Source organism: Arvicanthis niloticus, chromosome 16 (genome assembly GCF_011762505.2).
Source record: "Arvicanthis niloticus isolate mArvNil1 chromosome 16, mArvNil1.pat.X, whole genome shotgun sequence".
Lineage (NCBI taxonomy): Eukaryota > Metazoa > Chordata > Mammalia > Rodentia > Muridae > Arvicanthis > Arvicanthis niloticus.
This window is the reverse complement of record NC_047673.1, coordinates 25,678,657-25,700,249: the sequence shown is the minus strand read 5'-3', so window position 1 is coordinate 25,700,249 and position 21,593 is coordinate 25,678,657.

The window sequence follows — 21,593 nt, the reverse complement described above, 5'->3', positions numbered from 1 at the left end:
ACAGAATGGATTTGCATTGCTTTCTGTTGGCTCTACCAACCAGCAAGGAGGAAACAGAAAGCCATATACCCTATAAAGGGGTAACCTCCACTCACCCCCTCGCCACAGTTACAGGAGTATTTATCACATAACTGATAAGGGGTAGCCTCCACTCGCCCCTCTCACCCACAACTACAGGGGTATTTATCATACAACTGGTAATATCTCTGGAGAAACTAGTTTTGCAAAATTTGTATTTATTACTTTCTCTCCTCTTCCTCTTCCCTCTCCCCCTCCTCCTTCTTCTCTATTTTCATCGTTTCTTTTCTTTTTACTAATGAGCAAAACCTTGACATCTTTGAAATTACTGTGCTTAAGATTACAAACATAATGTAAAGAATGCTGCTCCTAAAAATGTACACACGAGGGTCGGAGAGATAGTTCGCTGGCTAAGAGCACTGGCTGCTGTTATGGAGGATGAGGGTTTGGTTCCAAGCATCCGCACAGCAGCTCAATACATTTGTAACTCCAGTTGTGGGAGGATCCTACTCCCCCTTCTGGCCTCTGTGACCGTGGCACGCACATGGTGCAGACACATACATGGAAGCAAACACTCATACATATAAAACATCAATAAATAAACCTTTTAAAACATATACTTGCAAATAAAATATATGAATCACTACATACACACATGTATTCAAGCATAGATATTGAATAAATATACAGTCTCCTACACATGCCTATAAAAGAATGAGAGAATATACCAATAGACTAAAATTTGAGAATAATGGCAGTAATTATTTAACTAGGTTTTTCATAATAATTATATATTAAGTATATGATAAGAAAATTAACAGTGTTTTCTTATTTTTAAGAACAAATTATTTATGTCATGTTGACATGTCACAATCAGGTTTGGGGGATAGGAAAACAACAGAATCATCTCCTTCAGGGTGACTCTGCCTTTCACTTTATTGTTTGCTCTCTGTCTCTCAACCAACTGAACAGTACACACTAAAACAGCAGGATGGGGTCTCCGTTCCTACTGCACTGTGCCTGCGCCAAAGATTAAGACCAATATGGACACAGCTGAAGCCATGCTGCACAGGCTTTCCCTGAGAAGTTGGTCCTGGAGTCAGAGCTACTGTGAAGCCTCCGATGTCTTATGACCCTGGGCTACCAGCCTTGCCACAGCTGTTTTGCGTCTTCCTACTTTCTCCTCAGGGAGAGAATGTCTGTGTCTGCCATCTGTCCCTCCTCCGGGCTCCATCCAGCATGCTCCAGGATATCCTCTAGGTCACTTCTGTCCTCATTCACCTCGGCCTCTGCTTTGTGTTCTGTGCTTGTGGCACTGGCCCATAGGACTTTTAGGGAGGTGACTATGGACACCATTGTGTGCGGGGTCCAGCTGGCCAGCTGGTAGATGTCTCCAAAGGGCTCTGAGCTGATCTTCCCCACAACTAGAAAGATAGATTTCTCCCCTGGGGAGTTCTACTCTGTCTGGAACACATCTTCTGGTCTGCTCATTGTGACTTAGAGAAAATAACTCCTCTTCCTGACTAATGATCCGTGGATACCCCACCCGTGTCCTATCCAGCACACTTTCATAGCTCTCTCTCCTGTGTTCGCATCTCCATGCTTCTGCCTGACTCAGACTCGGGCATTGCTTCCCTAATCTGCCCATTTGAATCTCATCCATCCTGCAAATCCTCTCTCAGATGTCATTATGTCATGGCTTCCTGTTACCACCCAAGTTCACCTTTCCCACTTGTCTGAAAATTCTCACATGGTTTGAATATATGCAAATTTTTTTCAAAAAAAAATATGACAGTCTCAGATGCAAGGTAAGAAGAGACAAGCCCAGGTGTCTAACAACCCCCTCTTCCTATTCTAATAAAAATGGCAAAATCGGCACTGAGATTCGGGGATCCGTGTTCTTTCTATGGTGGAAATGATAGACTATGTCACTGTGGTGTCCTCCAGACACTGCGTAGACACAGTGACAAACTCTAGGAAAACTGCTTCAGAGTTTCTCCTCGTGACAGGAAAGAGTGGGAGTTGGAGATAATGTGGTGCTCCATCAACAACTCAGAGTCTAGACAGAGATTTCCCACACTGGGTAAAACAAAACTCAGAGAGCCTCACTTTCTCAAAACGGGTTATTGTAAAGGAAAGGGCTCTACGCTGGCTCCTGGGCAGGGACGTCTGGCTTTGGGCTTTTCTCCCTGTGGAGGGCTGGAAAGGACCCAGGAGGTATTTGTTTCACATGGAGAATTTCAGCTCTGTAGGTCTCCCTCTCCTCAGGGTCATTGCCACCAGCCCATGAGGACAAAGGGAGCAGAGTTCACAAACAGGGTTTCACATGGCCCATGAATACAAATGATAATAATGACATACCAGGGCCAGCTTTGGGGAGACAGATCAACTTTACTTAAGGTGAATCAAGGTAATATAGTTTTGAGGATATGGGTAGGGATATCCAGCGTAGACAAAGGTCATTGGTTGAAAGTTAAGGTATGAGATCCTTCATTAGCATGGGGAAGCATTCCCAGAAATCTTAGGTGCTAGCTGGATGGGTTTCTTCTGGGGAGGATGGAAGCTGAATTTGTAATCTCTTCACTGAAGCTTCCTGACATTCTGCAGGTATAGGGTATGGAGTCTGGGATCCCCCAGGTTGAGACTGACAAAGGGAGTCCGCTATTCTGCCCCAAGGTTAGAAGGTTATCTGGTAGATTTCAACCTTAATTAGCGGGGCAACAAGCACCCCTGTTTTAAGCCTCAGCCCTTAGTCATTTGGAGTCCATTTCTGACACAGGGCAGGCTTCTCTGTCCTTCAAGAATGCGCTGTGATTTTTGTCCTCTGATCTCCTTTCTCAGTGCTAAACTGTGATGGATGTTGACTTACCATTGTTATTTGAGGATCACCATAGAACGTGTTTGAGTGTTCAATCAGTTGGTTTCATACGGAAGACCCTTGAAGTTTTAAGAAGGCCAATTTCTCAAGTCAATTGACATACATAATAAGATTCCAGTAAAATTTTAAAGCAGGTATTTTTAATAAAATCATCTCAAATTTGCTTGGGAAACAACATGAAACACCAAATAGAAGAAAATTAAACCCTGAGAATTAAAGGGGAATGGAGCCTTAAGGCCAGATATTAAATCATGTCCTTTGGGCTCTCACAATAAAAACAACAGCAAAAACTGCACTGATTTTAATAGTCTGGTATTAGTAGAACAGCGAGGTAAACAAAAACAGATCCTGACACACAAAGGAATTGACTTGGATGCTCTGCTAGTCAACTTCCCTGAGCAAAGCCAACCTCAGAGGGGAAAGTTTATCTGGGCTCATGGTCTCAGAGGTGTCAGTCCATGGCCACTTGGCTCTGTTGTGTCTAGGCCCATGAAGAGGCAGAATGCCATGGTGGGAAGCACATGATGGAAAGCAAAGCCACTCACCTCATGGGATCCAAGGACCAAAGAGAGAAGGAAGGACCAGAGACAAAATGTACCTCCCAGGCTACCAGTGACCTGTCTATCTCTCCAGCTAGGTCACATCTGCAAAGGATTGCACCACTCAATAGCATAAAAACTGTGACTATATTAGTGGGTTCATCCACTGGGGGCAATCAGAGTCCCCATAATCCAGTAAGTCCCAAAGGCCTCACCTCTGACCTCTGTTGTACTGAACACCAAACCTTCAACATGAGATGCCAGGCAACAGTTCAGGTTAAAGCCATAACAGATATTCTTTCAAAATGGCTAGAGAAAAATTAAGAATGATCATGGGAAATGAGGTGAGGTGTTTGAAATGAATAGAAAACTAAGTTGTAGAAATTTTTACATTATAGTAGACTATATGGCAAACAGACTGGATGTGTTTTGAATTTGACCTTTTCTCTAAGGGTCCATGACTCAGTATGGCAACCCTGGAGGTAGAAGGACATTTTAGAGGTGGAGTCTATTGGCACACTCTCATAACTCTTCTGATGCTCTGGCTATTTGCTCGGGACGTCTAGTTCCCAAGAGCTTGTGTCATTGTGATACCATCTGCCATGATGTGACTCAGCGGAAGAGGCTGTCACCAGTGCCAGTGCTTTGCCAGTCATGTATTTCACCTTCAGAGTTGTATGATTAAACGAACCTTTTTTAATTTTTAAATTAACCTGGTCTCAGGCATTGTGGTATAGTAGCAGGAAACAAACTGCTACAATGTTTAAGAGAGAATAAGAAACGAGAGAAAGACAAGATAAAACTTAGAGCTAGCTAGACAGGGAGTGGCAAAGACATTAATAGAAAAAGAGAAAGTTCCAAAAGAAGAACTTTATAAATACTGATTGTGTAGAAAGGAAAGTTTCTATAAACTTAAAACAAAACAACAACAACAACAAAACAAACCCTTCAGGGACTGGAGAGCTGGCTCAGTGACTAAGAGTACAAATTGTTCTTGTAGATAGCTGGAGTTCAGTTCCTAGCACCCATATTGGGCTGCTTACAACTGCCTGTAACTCCAGTATCCTCTGAGGGTACTATACTCATGTGGCACACAGAGAGACACGGTTTTTTTTTGTTGTTGTTGTTGTTGGTTTTTTTTATATTTTTTAAAGCCTTAGAGAGAAACAGACAAACAGATACAATGTATGAAATGTATAGGGCATGCCATAGTGTATGTGCTTGCTAGATATGTTGGTTTGTATATGCTTGACCCAGGAAGTGGCACCATTAGAAGGTGTGGACTTAAAGTAGGCGTGTCACTGTGGGTGTGGGCTTAACACCTTTATCCTAGCTGCCTGGGAGTCAGTCTTTCATTAGCAGCCTTCAGATGAAGATGTAGAACTCTCAGTTCTGCTTACACAATGTCTGCCTGGATGATGCAATGTTCACACCTTGATGATAATGGACTGAACCTCTGAACCTACAAGCCAGCCTCAATGAAATGTTGTCCTTTATAAGAATTGCCTTGGTCATGGTGTCTGTTCACAGTAGTAAAACCCTAACTAGGACACTAGGTTTTTGTTTGTTTATTGGTTTGGTGTCAACTTGATAGAGGACAGAGTCATTTGGAAAGAGAAAACCTCAACTGAGAAAAATGCCCCCAACTAGATGGTCTGTGGGAAAGCCTATGGGACTTTTTTTTTTGACAAGTTATTAATGCAGGAAGGCCCAGGGATGCCCTTGGGCTAGTAGTCCTGAGTTGTATAAGAAGGCAGGCTGGGCAAGCCATAGAGAGCAAGCCAGTAAGCAGCATCCCTTCATGGCCTCTGCAGCAGCTCCTGCATCCAGGCTCCTGCCTGACTTCCCTCCATGGACTATGTTATAGACATGCAAACCAAATCAACCCTTTCTTCCCCAACTTTTTGAACATGATATTTTATCACAGCAACAGAAAGAAAACAAAGCATATGAATTCCTTCTTATAAATTCTAACAAAAATATGAACACTCATAAATTCCTGTGGTTTTTTTTTTAATGACAGAATTGGACATTTGTACTTTTAAAAATCTATAATGTACAGATGGTTTCCTACTGACCATGGAGCTGAGTCCCGATAAACTCATTGTACAATGAAAATATTGCAAATCAAGAATCTGTTCAGTACACTTGACTACCAGTTCCTCATGGCTAGGCCACACAGTGCTCTGCCACCTCAGTCATTGGTATTCACCAGCCTGGGGCTTCCAGGTCTTGTTGCTACCATTCAGAACAGCAAGATAATGGTGTCACAGTCACCAGCCGGGGAAAATGTCAAAACTCAGAATACAGGAGTGTACTTTGAAATGCATGCATATTGTTTCCACACCATTGTAAAGTCAAAAACTGAAACCAGACTGCAGGAGGTTGTGAGCTGTCTATATATTTCTTAGCCTACTAAACAAACATCTAGGGCATTTTCCTAGCAGAAAATTTGTAGCTGGACACAAAAAAGTGTGTGCTAAGTGAACCAGCACCTGCAGTGATACTGTAAATAACTTTAATCAGTGTGATTCTGGTAAAAATCTGTTAAATTAATTGATTTGTATTCAAATGATGGAATACTTCATACCCATAAGATAAATTTAAATAACATGATTTTCTTTTTTCAGTAGTGGCAACTAAATCTAGGGCAATCAAAGCTAGATGAGGGCTCTCTCCCGCTGAACTACATCCCCGGCCTGACTCAAGGTGAAAGAACACATTTCAGAGCTCATGGTTTAATGATAATTTTGAAAAACAAATTTAAACAAAGCTGATATATATATATATATATATATATATATATATATATATATATGGTGATTACCTTTTGGTGGTAGCAGATGGATAATTTAAATTTTCTTTCTTACCTTTTATATATTTTACAAGTTTCCCACAGACGTATACACCATCTTTATAGACAGAAAACATACTTTGTTGTATACAACCATTTTCATAACTGATTCTTAACTAGATTTTTCAGTTCCCTGAGGCTTTTTGTTATCACACAGATTCCTCCGCCCGGCTTTACTCCTGCAGCCTGCAGCCCAGCCTGATGGTGTTAATGCAGCAGCTCCCGTGAGGTATGTATGCAGTTGCTAACGGATTGCCTTCCTGAGCTTCCTTTACTGGTTCTTTGAATCCAAAGCATGCTTTAGAAATACTGAATTTCATCTGAAATCCATTTTTTATCTGTGTATGAGCAATATTACTGCCAACGCTGTGGCTGGGAAGGGAAGGAGAGAGACAGGCAAGGGGGAGGGGAAGGGAGAGAGAGGGGAAGGAGGAGGGAGGTGGAAGGAGATAGAGAGAGGAGTGAAGGGGCTGTGTTTAAAAGGGTTAATTTCCAGCCATGCAGGCCACCTGTTCAACATCTGCCATGAGGCCTTCATTTCAGAAGGCTCTGAGGCTCACCAGCTCAGGAAAGGGATTTTTGTGTCACAGTTGGTGGATACACAAAGACAGGGCCAATGAGAATAAGAAATTCCCCCGGTCTGCAGATAAATATTTCTTAAGCAGCCCAGACAACAAAATGGTTGATAGCCTTTTCCAACAGGACTATTTTTTTTTGTTGTTGTTGTTGTAATTATGTTTTTATTGACTTTTCCAAGGAAATGAAAAAGGCTAACATATAATTGACTAAAAGAAACTGAGGTAATAAAGCAAGCCAGAAAATGTCTGGAGGAAATGCATATCTAAGGTACAATGCCGGTAATAGGAAAATCTATTATACTGTGCTGAGATTATGTAATTACCTACGCACGCTGCTTTGGCTGTGGGGGAGGGTTGGCTGCTGTGATGTCCAGTGATGAGAAGAGATCCAGGCATTTTTCCAAATGTGCGTATCCTCCAGTATTGTGAAGTCTGAAGTTCAACAGCCCCTAGGAACTCTGAATTCTGACTTCTGCATCAAAGAACTCAGGAGCAGGTTGGTGGTGTGTATAGGGGCAGGGCCATAAGGGGTTCTCCACAAAGTATATAAGGAGTTGTCCCAATGATGCTGTCACACATACCAATTACTGGATGAACACGCACATACACACACACACACACACATACACACACACACACACACACACACCTCAGATAATCAGTACATAGAAGCCAGGCTCCAGTGAAGTAGTTAGCAATGTGGCCTTGTATTCAACATGATTATTGGTATGGTTTGATTAGCCCTTCTGGGATGCTAAACTGAGCTTGGTAGATTAAAATGAAGAGCTGAATGTAACAAGGAAAGTTATTTTAGATACACGTTCGACCCAGCCCTCAGGCCTGGAGGTCAGCTGCACAACCCTGAGAAAGATGGGCGGGCAGTAAAAGAGTGGCGGTGTAGAAAGGACCAGGAGGGCACCAAGTACCTTGAAGACCCCAAGAAATGACTCTTCAGTTTCACACATAGACCAGCAGACCAGGAAAAAGCAGTCTGCTTCCTTTTTCTTGGATTAGAGCCCAGCCAGAAGGCAGTCTAAGGGGAGAAAATGAACACAGATATCTCCAGTGTGTTACACACGTAGATTCCATACTGAGACTGATGTTGCAGCCTGGTGCACTACGGAGATGCCTGGTTGGATGGAGTGTTATCAAAGCATAGGGGAGAGGACCCTTCTCAGCATGGACATGCTCTAAGCTCTGCAGACAGTTCGTGCCTGCCCACCACGCTGGAGGTTCAGCAGTCTATGACAGCCCTGAGCTGTCAAAGGAATGGGCCCTGTGCCAGGAGGCCATTATGTAAGTCTTGTTTCAGCAACCATTTCCAGTCCCAAGTAGTCAATCATATATACATATATGCGCCACACTAAATGAATACAGGAGGGTATGTGTGCGTTTGTGTGTGTGTGTGTGTGTGTGTGTGGTGTGTGGTGTGTATAACAATAATAATCATCAAAGAAGAAGTCATGAGCCCAAGAAGGAGTGGGAGCAGAGGGGGAGTTGGAGGGCAGAGAAAGGGGGCACGTGAATTGCTGTCAATATAGTGTACTCACATATGAAATATAAATAATAAATAAAAGGAAGCATTTTTCTATTCTTTTCAGAACTCACAACTCTTCGCTCAGATGCCCTTTAATGATGGTGTGACCTGACACAGGGCTGCGGTTCTTACTGATCTCTCAGCACAGGTGGTAACCCAAGGAGGGGTACCCAAGGATGTATCTATCCTTCCTCCATGGGCAGATGGTTCTATAGGCTTCACCGCTCAAGAGAAAAAGAGAAGAGCTATCAGGAATTGTAGTGATTATAAAAACCCTACCTTGTGAGTACAGAGACCACAAACCCCAGAAACTGCAGCTATCCTCTGGGTACTCCTCCCCTACCCTTGGTCCCTCTTAGATTTCAGAGTTGAATAAAAAAATGTCAGGAGAATGTCACCCAGTACTGGGATGGGGGCGCTGCTGAGACCTTCACAATCCAAGGATGAACAAAGTGTCCCTTTCAGTGACTTTAATTTTTAAAGAGTATTTGTAGTAAACTTCCTTGACATTTTAAAATATTCATTTATTCTATTTTATGTGTATGCATGTTTTGGCTGCTGGTATGTACGTATGTGTACCGTGTGCATGCCTGGTGTCCAAGGACATCAGAGAAGGCCTGTGCTATTGGGGGCCTTAATTTTAAAGTCATTGCCTAGACTACCACTGTGCCACCGCCCCCATGCTTTCTTTTAGTAGCTATAATAGCTTCCAATTTTGTGTTTAAGTATTTAATCCAATTTGAATTAATTTTGAATTAAATTAATTAATCCAATTAATTAATTTAATCCAATTTGAATTTAATTTTGTGTACATGGGGAGCCATGGGCCCAACTCTGTTTTGAATGTGAATATCCTCCTGTCCCAGCCTCATTTATTGAGCAGACTCTTGTTCCTCCCTGTACACTCCCCACTCCTCTGTCTTCATGGCAGGCATCCCTAGATTAACGTGTCTGTCAGCGTTTATGCCAGTGGAACACTCTTGTGACCCCCATGGCTTGGAGACTTAGCAGCATGGCCACTGCAGTTCTGTTCGGTTTTTGCTTCATATTGCTTTGTCTGTTCAGGGTCCAGTTTTGGTTTTTTTGTTTTGTTTTGGTTTTTTTTTGTTGTTGTTGTTGTTGTTGTTCTGTAAAAAGATGCCACCGAGATCTGTAGCTTGCTGTGAGCAGTATATCAGCTTCTCCTTTCATTTCTGTGGGAAAATACCTGACTCGAGGAACTTAAGGAGAAAAGGGTTTGTTTCGGCTTACCGTCTTTTGAGGATCCAGTCCATTGCGGCAGCAGGAGCCAGAAGCGACTGGTCACTAGGCAGCCACAGAAGCAGAGAGATGAAGGCTGGCACTCACTCAGTTCACCTTCTACTGCAGATTCAGACCGGCACCCCAGTCTGGCACAGCAGGGCTATCCACACCCAGGGTAGGGCTCCTTTCCAACTCCCTCAGAGACACCCCCAGAGGTTTGACTCCTAAGTGACTCTGGACCCTGTCAAGGTGACAATCAACATTATGGGCCTTTTAATAACCTTAATTCTTTCAACTCATAAACCTGAAGTACATTTGCATTTGTTTATGTCTCCGTCAATTTCGTCATGTGATTTTCAGCCTACCATAGGCCTTTTACCTTCTTGGTTAAATCTATTCTTTTTGATAGCTATTATAAAAGCAATTATTTTTTTATTTTTAGGCGGGCTCATTGATCGTGCATAGAAATGCTGCTGACCTTCCTCTGGGGCCTTGAAATTTCCTGTATTCCTCCACAGGCAGACTTTGGCATTTTCAAGGGACACTGAGCCCTACACATTACTGAAATGGGTTAGCGCAGGCTGAAGAAAAAAAAGTTTGACATCAGCGAAGGAGAGTTTATAGGCCAGACGTCCAGGAGGGGAGAGATTGTTAGGCTCTTACACTGGAGTGTCAACAGCTAAGTTCTAAACACATCTATTCTCTCTGCACAGACCTATTTTTAAAGAAATCCCATTACGTGCTTTCTGAATGGCCCAGATGCTTCCTGGACGGCTCACAGATCTCTAGCTCTGTCCCTCTTTAGATCAGGGAAAAGAGGCCAGTGAGTGAGCTGCAGCCGCCACCTCAGGTGAGCTGCAGAGATAAACCCAGAGTTATTTAAATAGGAAACAGATTCTCTCTCTCTCTCTCTTTCTCTCTCTCTCTCTCTCTCTCTCTCTCTCTCTCTCACACACACACACACACACACACACACACACACACACACACGGCAGGGAGAGCATGTGCACGCACATGTTTTCAAAGTAGAAACTAGCTACCAGAAAGACATTGTGCAGGACAGGAAGGTGAAGCGTTTCTAAAACAACCAAGCAAGACCTTTGCTCTGGTCTCCGCGGCTCCCCTAACAACCTGTGGCACAATGGACTTATCCATCCCCAGGCTTCTGTCTCATCTCTATTCCTCTCTGCTCTCCCATCCCACCTTTCTCTCACATACACACATACTAAGTAAATATAAACAATAAATAAATAAATAAATAAATAAACAAATAAAATTCCTATAAAACTAAAGACAAAAGACTAACTATTGTTCAGTTTGTTTGCTTGCTCTGTGAAGCAGGGTCTTGTCCCATAGCCCAGGATGGCCAGAACTCCCTATCCTCTTGAGTTGTCCTCCTGAGAGTTCTGGAATTACAGGTGCATGGCACCACCCAGCATCTCTGTGACAAGTGACATTGTAATCTAAAATGCACATGCTGCTATAAATGTGAGTTGATGTTTAGACCGCCTAGTGTACAGTATGCACTAGAACATTCCTTGTCTTCCAGGAGGGGTTGAACAGAGGTATAAGCTCCTATAGTCCATAGGTTACCCATGGGCCCATAAGTTATCTTGTAAGTCCACAATTATCTTACAGGGTCACTTGTTCATCTCATAGTCTCCATTTGAGTAATTATTCTCTTTTGAACCTGGCAAAGGCTTTTCTTCTTTCCTCCAAATTAAAATTTGCTTCCAAATTTTAACCAAAGCACCTTTTGACTCTCGCTGAGAATGGACTTGACCTCTCAGTATAATACTTATACCCAGCATGGAACAACACAAAGCAGATAGAATAAGTGATTAGCACAGATTTCGGGGCCTGGGAATTTTTAAAATGCGGCTTTACATAAACTTTTCCTGCTTGAACAACAAGACATTTAAAGTTGAGAACCCTGAAATAAGTCTACGACAAAGCTAGGAATTACTTCAGGTTTTCAGCACATGGTAGGGCACGTCTGGTGGCGGCATGACATCGGGGACCTAGCAGATGGCATGTCATGATGGCTCATGAGAACCTTCTGGAAGAGGAGGGGGAATGAGTTAGGGCACTCCAAAGTAAAGATAAAATGGAACATGAAACCATACAGCAACTGTCCCCATCATAAGACACAAAGCAAACATCCAGACATGGAAGGACACCTACCCAATCATGCTGGACCAAAGGCCAAGTGCCACCATTTCTATCAAATGGACTTCGATGAGGAGCTAAGAAATACCACGGTTGATGAGGTGCTAACTATTTCTGCAAGACTCCTCTTTCTTCTTTATTCTGGTTTGGTCTGATCTGGTTTGGTTTGGTCTGGTCTGGTCTGGTCTGGTCTGGTCTGGTCTGGTCTTGAGGCAAGGTCTTTCACTGTAGCCCAGGCTGTCACTGAACTCACAGCTATCCTCCTGCCTCACCCTGCCAGTTCTTTCCATCCCTACCTACATGCTCTCCTATTAGCTTTATCCCTTTGGATTTTGGGGGAACTGGCTTGATTTCACCTCTCTGGCTGCTCTACTTCCTCCTCCAATCTCCCCTCCCCACATTTCACACTGTGCTTCAGCACAAGCATGTCAGACACTCACCCGCCTCCCCTAGGAGAAGGTAAGCTCCTGAAGAGAGAGGCTGACTCGTCTGTCATCTTTGACTCTGGGTGTCTAGCACCGTTCTTAGGACAGCCTCTCCAGAGGGCACATGGCTACCATAACAGCCATGCTCCAAAGCTGGGGTTAGAGGTAGCTCAGCTTTTCCAAATCTTACCCTGCTGTCTGAAGGTACCCATGGAACAGAACAGGTAAAGTGTGCCACATGACCATAGACAAACATACACATTAATGTTGCACAGCCCCACAACACAGTAACCACTTGCAATGTGTTGAATATCCACAACCATTTAACCCTGCAGGGAATCTGCAAACTAGACATTAGCTCCTCCATGTTTGTACATAGGGGAACTAGGCTTGTCCATAATAAAAAGTGCAGCCACGGGCCAGGACGTCGCATGGCATTGCTGTTAGAAGCAGGCCCTGCTATTTAGTCACCTTTGCCCTGTCTTTGAAATGTGGGTTTTTCTGCTTATGCAAGCTGATGCTGGAACAGACAGCGTCCAGCAAAATTGCCACAGTGTTTCTGCTGAGCCAAGGTGAGTTAACTGGAGTTCTATTTGCAAAAAGGGTTAGAATGAGATTTCTTTTTGTAGGCAGAGGGAAATACACTACTTTAATAATTAAGCCCAAGATCAAATTTGGGTTGACAAATCTAAAACCACTCATTTACCATGAACAGGAAGCCATCTCCTCCAGTGTTGACCACAGAGCAAACCAGCTGTGCAACAAGAACATTCCGGTTCACTTAAGTAGAAATCAAGGGCACCAGCTTTAAAATGCCCAGCGGTGGGCTGGGCCAATGACACAGTGGTAGATTGCTTGTTATACAAGCACGAGAACTTGAGATTGAATCTCTAGCAACCATAATTTTAAAAAAATTCTGTGCATGGCAACACATTCCTATAACCACAGACAGGTGACTCCTAGGAGCTTGCCAGCCAGCCAGCCTAGCCCAAACACCATGCTTCAGATTGAGCAAGAGATTCTCTCAAGGGGATATGGTGGAGAGTGATAGAACAGGATAACCAGTGTCATCCCCTGGCCTCTGCATACCTGCACTCACAAGTACATATACCACACATACACGATAAAGTGTAAATTAACAGAACACCCATTTCCCTAATAAGGTTCATGTGCCTCTGATGGTTTTTGTCAGGTAGATGATTTTCCTATTTCTCGTGGACATGGGCATATTTATTTGGACACTGATAGAGGACACAGAACAGGAGAAAACTCCAGGGGCATATGTATATAATAGTATGCTTCTGGGCTGGGATGCTTATGGGGTTTCAGGGGGTCACATCTTAGGACTCGACAGGAACATTTGACTTTCTGGTTCTGATTAGACAGGGGCCAAAAGGACAGATCAGCATTCAAGGGGCAGCCCTGGGGGGTAAACTCAAATGAGAGCCTAGCATGGCAGAGACACATGGTACAGACAAATGCCAGCCACACTTCAGGAGACCTCTGAGACTCAGGCGTTCCCAACAGCTGGGAGACTGGGATTCTAATACTACAATATTCTCAATGAAGGTTCCGCCACTCCACCAGAAAGATTAGGTTGGACACCGTTCTGTGGAACAGAAATGCCATTCCAAATATTGCAGCTCAAAAGAGCTGTTGTTATGTCACTTGTGCCTGGTTTCTATGACATCTTGGATTTTGTTGCTGTTGTTTGTTTGTTTTGAATTGTTCCTCTGGACTAATGTGTCATCCTTTCCTGACTATTGTTTGTCTAGGGTTGTTGGCATGTCCTTTGTCTCTTGTCTTTGGTCAATGGGAGGGAGCAGCAGTGGGTGAGAGAAAGGAGAAGTCAGAACATTTGTCTCTGGGACACTCCTAACAGCCATCTCCCAGTGACTGTCAACCTGTGGCTCCAGCTCCAGCCCCCAGTTGTAGCACTGATGCCCCAGACTGCAGCAGCTCTCACTGTTGCTGGTTGTAGGGTCCTTCACCCCTACATGTTGGCCACCCCCTTGTCTCTGGCCACGTCTTGGAAAGCAGCCATTTTTGTTAAGCTTTCTCCCATTACCTAGTTTGAGTAGGCCACCTCAGGGAAGACTTCTGTTTTACCTTAAAGATCACATAATGTGTTATTGCTTCTGTCTGTACTAAGATCAACCTTGATTTCTGAAGGGAAGGTGAATTCCTGTGAAAAGCAGTTGTCTTTGTGGCAAACTCATGTGACTTCACGGGACCCGCATCTTTTGCACAGTAACAAATTCAATGTCATTCACCCTGAGGGCTTCTGACCTCTGTAGTCCTTGAGTCAAGACCTTTTTTCTTCCCACTCTCTGCTCTACATCCTGCAGTGCTGCTCTGCTTTATAGACCAGTTTACCCACAATGCTTTGTGTTTTAGAAATCCAGCAGTATTTTTCTCCTCCCCCTCCCTCTTCTCTTTTCACTCCACCCCCTTACTTCTTTGCCTCCCTCCTTCCTTCTCCTCTTTCTCATTGGCCTGTTTTTGTTCCAAGTGCTTCATCAAGGAACTTTCTTACACAAAGACTTTTTCCCCTAAGAGAAAACCTAGTGCTACCTCCTCACATAATGACACTCTTAGACATGCGGGAGAGTCATGAAGCAATACTTAGTACCTTGACTTAGCTCAGCCCACGGGCAGGGATTCGGGTTCTTCAGAGAGAGAGAGAGAGAGAGAGAGAGAGAGAGAGAGAGAGACTCCTAACTTAGCTCTCAAGCCAGAGCAGACACTAATCATAGAGTTTGGTTTGAAAACCAAGACCAGGAACAGGTTTGATTTCTAGAAAACATTATTGAGGGTTATTAAAAGGTAGCTTGAAACCTACTAGTGGGAGGTCTGCTGTCAGAACTGGCACTTCAACTGAGCAGGTGGATAGAGGTGTCATGGCACTGAGGCTACGGTCTCTCAAGCAACTGAGACACGGTGCTTTGGTAATTTGAGCCTGGCCATAGACCACTCAAGATGAAATCTTTGATGGTAGTCTAACACACAACACTCCTCCACTCAGACATGACATTGAGAGATGAGGATAGCTCCGTTGTGGGAACATAAGGATCTTCGTTCCTAGAAGCCACACAAAAGTGCTTTCTTCTTGGGGAGGCAAAGGCAGACAAATTCCTCAGGTTGCTGGTCCAGTTGTCCTAATCTAAGCATAAACTAAGATTCCCAAGCTTGTCCTCTGGCACATACATACATACATACATACACACAGAGAGAGAGAGAATATACACACATGCACATACATACATGGGCACACATACAACATACACTCATGTATACACATACATATGCATACACATACATGTGTACACACACACAACGAACTAGATATGGATAGCTTTATTTATTTCATCATGTTATGTAATCCAAGACTGAAGTAAGAATCAACACTAGCCATGTACTGATTGTAAGCCAGTAGGGAGTGTGTAAATGGGAAAGCTTTGGTTGTAGTAAACTACCACATAGTTTTAGCATTACTATCCAACACAGGAGAGACAAAATGACATCAATGCACCTATTCCTTCAAAGCAGGCAACTGAAGGGAAACTATAGATATTAACGACATTGAAAATGATGAAAACAATTGCTTGCGTGGTACTTACCTTTCTTAAGATACTTCCATTGAAAGCCAGGCAAAACTAAGTACTAGCTCAGTTGAATATCTCACTTAAAACACAGATAGAAGAATTGGTGTCATGTAGACAGACGACCCAGGCTCTAACATCATGGCTAAGCTTTTACTAACCTGTCATTCATTGACTTGCCTGGGGGCCAAAGAGAAGCTGTGTTGCAACTTGGTGTGGCAGTTAGGAAAGCAACATGTGTGACTGTCCCCTTGCCCAGCTCACCCTCCTTGGTAGAGGCAGGCACACACTGCTGGAAATGGCAGCCATTCCAGATTATGAGGAAGTGGGATTAATAATGAGCCACATATGATTAATGTATTGGCTGATGATGTTCCAATTTACTTATCAAGTTTTCTCCAAGGGTCGGGGGGACACTTGTACAAATGGCATAATCATTACTTTTTTCCAACAGTTGCTTGAAAAGGACCTGGCCTCGTTGCAGACATGGTAATCCACCTGATCAGGTGAAGCTTCCACAATGACAGCAGCAAACACCAGCTTTCAAATTAGCTTAAGACAATGAATGGATGTAGCCATGTGTCTAAATAGTTCTCTGCCCTGCTCCATCTCTCTACTTTGACATTAACCCAATGATAGGTTCTTAGCAACCCAGGCATATATATGTACTAATTAACTTCTAACTCAATCACAGATGATTAAATAACAATATTATGCAATTTTAGGGAGTCTTTTATATTGGGCAATTCTTCAGACATCACAGCTGACAAACATTCAACGATTAACATGTTTAAGTCACCATGACTTTTATTCCTCTATAATTAATCTGCTCAGCATTAACTAAGAGGCATAAAAACAAACTGTGACGCCTTAGGCAACTGAAGAGCAAAATAATCATGGATATTTTGATTCTGTTCAAATGAGTGGAGAGTTCAGATTTATCACAATCACACCCCTCCGGAGCTATCTTCGTTTATCACACTATTTCTGCCTGCACCAGACCTGAGTTCCCCCTCAGGAGGCAGCTGCAGCTGGCATTCATAGCTTGAAACCCACAGGGTACTTGTGCCAGACTTTCTGACTTACAGAGGAGCTGTTAAATGGCTCTTGTTAGGAGCAGGGATGACCCCTCAGAGGAAGCAAGCCAGTGATTCCAAACACTGTTATGATCACTAAGACAGTCAGACTGTGGGATAGCTTTCACCAAGGCAGAAATGAAGAAGTGACAGTATAGCCAGGTGTTGGTGGTGGCTGCCTTAATCCTATCATTCAGGAAGCAGAGGCAGAGGCAGGTGGGTCTCTGTCCATAGACTTATGAGAGATAAATAAAAGTCGGTTTTCTATGTCATCACAATTTTTCTGGTCACTGGTTACCCATGAACAATTTTCTAAAACGTAAATAATTTACTACATGGAAGAAAAAACAGAAACCAAACATTAAAGCGGGGTGGTTCTGGGTCTTAAGGTATGACCCCCCCCCTTCCCCCTACACACACCTCACACCTGAATTTGCCTCCCAGGAATGATCAGAGATAAACTTTCACCCTGAGGAATTGAATGAGTAACTGACAAATGGCTATGGAAACCCTGGGACACTCGCTCTTGCATGGCCCACCTTGGCTGAGCACTGAGTGGAATAGCAGTCGTTTGTACACAGCCCTGAGGCTGCCCACTATGACCGTCAGGAGAGAGAACCAAATAAACCACGTGGCTCACTGCCAGATCAGAGCACTAGCACCTTCACAGGTGAAATGCATCCACCTGAAAGTGAAAATACCTCAAATTAATCCTGAGACCCAGCACGCAACCTAAAGACTATGCCATTGGAGGAGGTGCTCAGAGACCGGTGAGATGGATGTCCTGGCCTGCGAAATGGGGGATTCTGAGAGTTTTGCTCTGAGATACTTTGCTGGTACAGTACTGTTTATGGTTCCAGCTGGCGCCATAGGGCTTAACAAGAGTCCTGAACACAATGGATATTGAGTAGAGTGTTGATGGAAGCCCACACATCACTTCTTTTTTCTTCCCTCCTGTAAGCCCTGTCATAAAATCCACCACTCACTTGTCCCTGTCCCTTTGCTATGTGCCTGTTTCTTTCAACTTGGGAAGGACAACTGAAAATTTCCTATGCTCAGTAGGTTTCCTTCTGAGCACCCATAAATACAAACACACAGCCCACCCACACAGGAAGACATTTGCCTTCAGAATTCAGTGCCTATGGCTTAGATGTTTGTGTTTCAGCTGTTCACTAAAAGCTTTGCTTTGATAAAATAGTTCTAATCAGAATGTCTGTTATCACCTGGAGAAAATTATTCCCTACAAATCTCTCCCAGAATATGATGGTCAGGTCTCGAGGGGCCACGTCTGTTGAGAAATAGCCATAGTATTTTCACAAAGAAATTGCTACTCTAAATGTACTACAATCCATTCCTTCCATTTGCCGTGGCAAATACCAGTGTGAAAACAATTTGTAATGTAACAGTCAGTGTGTGAACAGTGCAATCCAACGGGAAGTGGTTTTGATGTTCCTTACGCCCATCGTCTACTTGATTGATACCTGTTATATGAGTTAGTGTTCTCTAAAGGAACAGAATGACAGAATGAATACATATAAAAGGGAATTATTATATTGGCTTTCATATACTGAATATATACATTAAAAGAAGATTGTTATATTGGCTTATATGATGCTGTCTATGTAGTTCAACAACATCTGACTTCACTGGAGAGATTAAGAATCCAGTAGTTGTTCAATCCACAAGACTAGGTTTCTCAGGAGCCCCAGTCTGGTGCTGAAGACCTGAGGATTCTTGGAGAGCTGTTGATTTTCAGTTGGTATGGAAAGCCTGAAGAGATTTGTTCAAAGATTTATGAAGAACCGCCACAGCAACAGAAAGAGGGGAGGAAGAGAGGAAAATTCCCTTCTTCTCTGTCTGGGCTGCCCCCAAATTAGGATTTAGCGTGAGTCTTCCTGCTTCAATAATCTAATCTAGGAAATCCCTCACAGGAGCACCCAACAGCTTGTGTTTTAATTGATTTCAGATCCAGTCAACTTGATAATCAAGACTAGCAATCACATGTGTTTGGGTCAACATTCAGAGAAACAGAACTGAGAGACTGAAATACAGTGGTGTTGGGTTAATCTCCTGTGCATTGTGTAAAAGCATCACCTGTCAATAAAGAGCTGAACGGCCTATAGCAAAGCAAACGAGAATAGGCGGAACTTCCAGGAAGAGAGGAATTCTGGGAAGGAGTCAGATGTAGGGATTTGCCACTGAGATGCAGAGGATGCAGAGGAAGTTGAGTGTGTGAAAAGCCTCTGTGTCTTTATTTGGGAACTGGGATGGACATAGAAAAGCCCAGAGGTTACAGTGTGGGAAGAGAAGAAGAGGGGAGAAAAAGATTTGCTATGGAAAATTGCTATGGGGAAGGGGCTGGCAAGTCTGAAATCTCTAGGTAACCAGGCTGGCTGAAGGCCCAAGGGAGAGCTGATGTTGCCAGCCAATTCTGAAGGCTCTGTAGATTAGCACCCCCTTTCCTCTTTAGGTACCCCAGTCTTTCCCTCCCTAGGATCTTCAGCTGATTGGATGAGACCCACACAGGTTCTAGAAACTGATCCATTTTCTAAAATCTACTGAAGTTAAAGACAGGTATATGACCAAAACTTTGGTTCAAAGTCTAGATGGGGTGATGAAAAATTAACCACGACCAAAACAAATTATAAAGTTTTAAAAGTGATAAAGCTAAAGGAAGCATTGCTGGTGTGTGGAAACACTATCAGCTACCCACAGAGATTTGCAGGGGCTCTGGCCTGGCTAGAGTTGCAATCTCTGAAGGGGAGAGGAGAGTTGGATCAAGATGGCCGCTGCTCTCTTCCTCAGCTGCTGCTACTCTAGAGCTGCAAGATGCTGCCATGCTGTTTCAGAGTTGGCATTTTAAGAAGGCCTTTTCTACTTCGTCTGGCTTAGTAGCTAGGTCTGGAGTGTGATTCGGGTGAGAACACTTCTCTTGACAACACATCTACTAAAGAAACTGCAGACATGTCCTAAGAGCTCACCAGTGACAGACAGCAGGAGTGCCACTATGGCGGGAGGTCACAGGGTTCTCATGGCTAGAAGAAAGAATAAGATGGACATTCTGGTTTCTTTGGAGACTCAGTTAGGTTATAATGATGTTTTGGTGGGACAGACAGGTGAAATAATGTTTTGCTAAAGCAGATATATGAAAGAATGTTTTGCTGAACTAGACACAGGTGAAAGAATATTTTGCTATAGCAGACATGTGAAAGGACATGTGATGTTTAGAAGGAATATAACTATGACCCCACAGATAGTGGGAGCTCAAGGGTTGGTTCATTTGGTTTGTATTGGTTTGCCTTACATTGCATTGCTGAGCTTTGCTTGTGGTGACTTTGTAGACTTCTTGTGAGATTCCTGCAGCTTCTTGCTGCTTCTACAGATTTGGGTCAGTTAGTGAGCCTCGTGATGATCTTCTGGATTGAACTGCCCTTGCTGATTCATATGTGGTGTCTGCTGAGTGGACTGAACTGCAGATGCTGATTTGTGTTTGCTGGTAGACTGGACTGAACAACAAAGATTGGAATCGTCCTAAAGAACTATTTCTAAACAGTTCCACTTCCCCTGTATCCCAGTAACCTTTCTTTCCCACTACCTCTGGTGGGTGGTGGACTAAAGGAGAGGTTGAAGCCTTATTAAAGTAGGTTATGAAAAATATATGTGTAGCCTTCCTAGTCACATCTTACTTACACCCAACCCCAAACCAGCTATATACCATCCAGAAGGTTCTGTGTTGTAAAATGCCTTCTAGTTCTGCCTTATCTCTGGGAAACTTCCCTTAGCTTCAGCATGCAGAAGGCTAGGGCCATGGTCCTGTTAAGAATATTCCCTGGTTTTGAGCTATTTTAAAACTGTAGGACCCCTCCCTCCCACAGCACACTCAGGTGCCTCAGCCTGGTGTTCAGCCCTTATGCTCTCCTTCTCTGGAGCTGTCTCTTTACTCACACATCAATTTGTCCTCTAGTAAACTGGACAATTTTTTATACTCAACCCCTTCTGGCCCCAAAGGAATGTCCCCAAGCCAAATAGCCAGCAGGGTCAGGGGTGGATAGACAAGAGAAGAGATTGTGGTTACAGCTAGGAGGACAGTAACTGACCAGAAGAAACACTGCTTATCCACACAACCTTGTTGCTGGAGTGATCTGTGCATGTTTGCACTATTTAACAGAGGAAGAATCTGGAGCCCAGAGAGGGGAGCAATAGCTCTGTGGGTCACACAGTAAATGAGAAACATGAACAAAATTTGATTCCTGGTTTATCCAGTACCAAAGCCACAGGTTCTCAGAGCTGCCCATGAGATGGGAGCCACATAAACACACACGTCCTTCCCCGGGGCATTTGCTCTCCTGGCATCAGGACCAAGTTAGGATTAACACTCAAGAGTCCTGGGATTCTCTCAACTTGAATGTGGCACTTGCAGAAGCCATTTCCCAAACTAGGAGCTGAGGGCTGAAGTCTGAGCTGTAATCAGGAAGCCAGCAAAGAGGATGTGAATCCCAGTCAGTAAACCTGTTTCCAGAGAAGAAGCATGACTTTCTGTATTCTATGTCCCTCCAACTTCCATGGCCTATGAATACCACAAGCATATGATGGTGCACACAGTTGGAACTTGGAACCACTTTCTTTTTAGATTTTATGTGTATGATTGTTTTGCCTGCTTTTATGTACTGACACC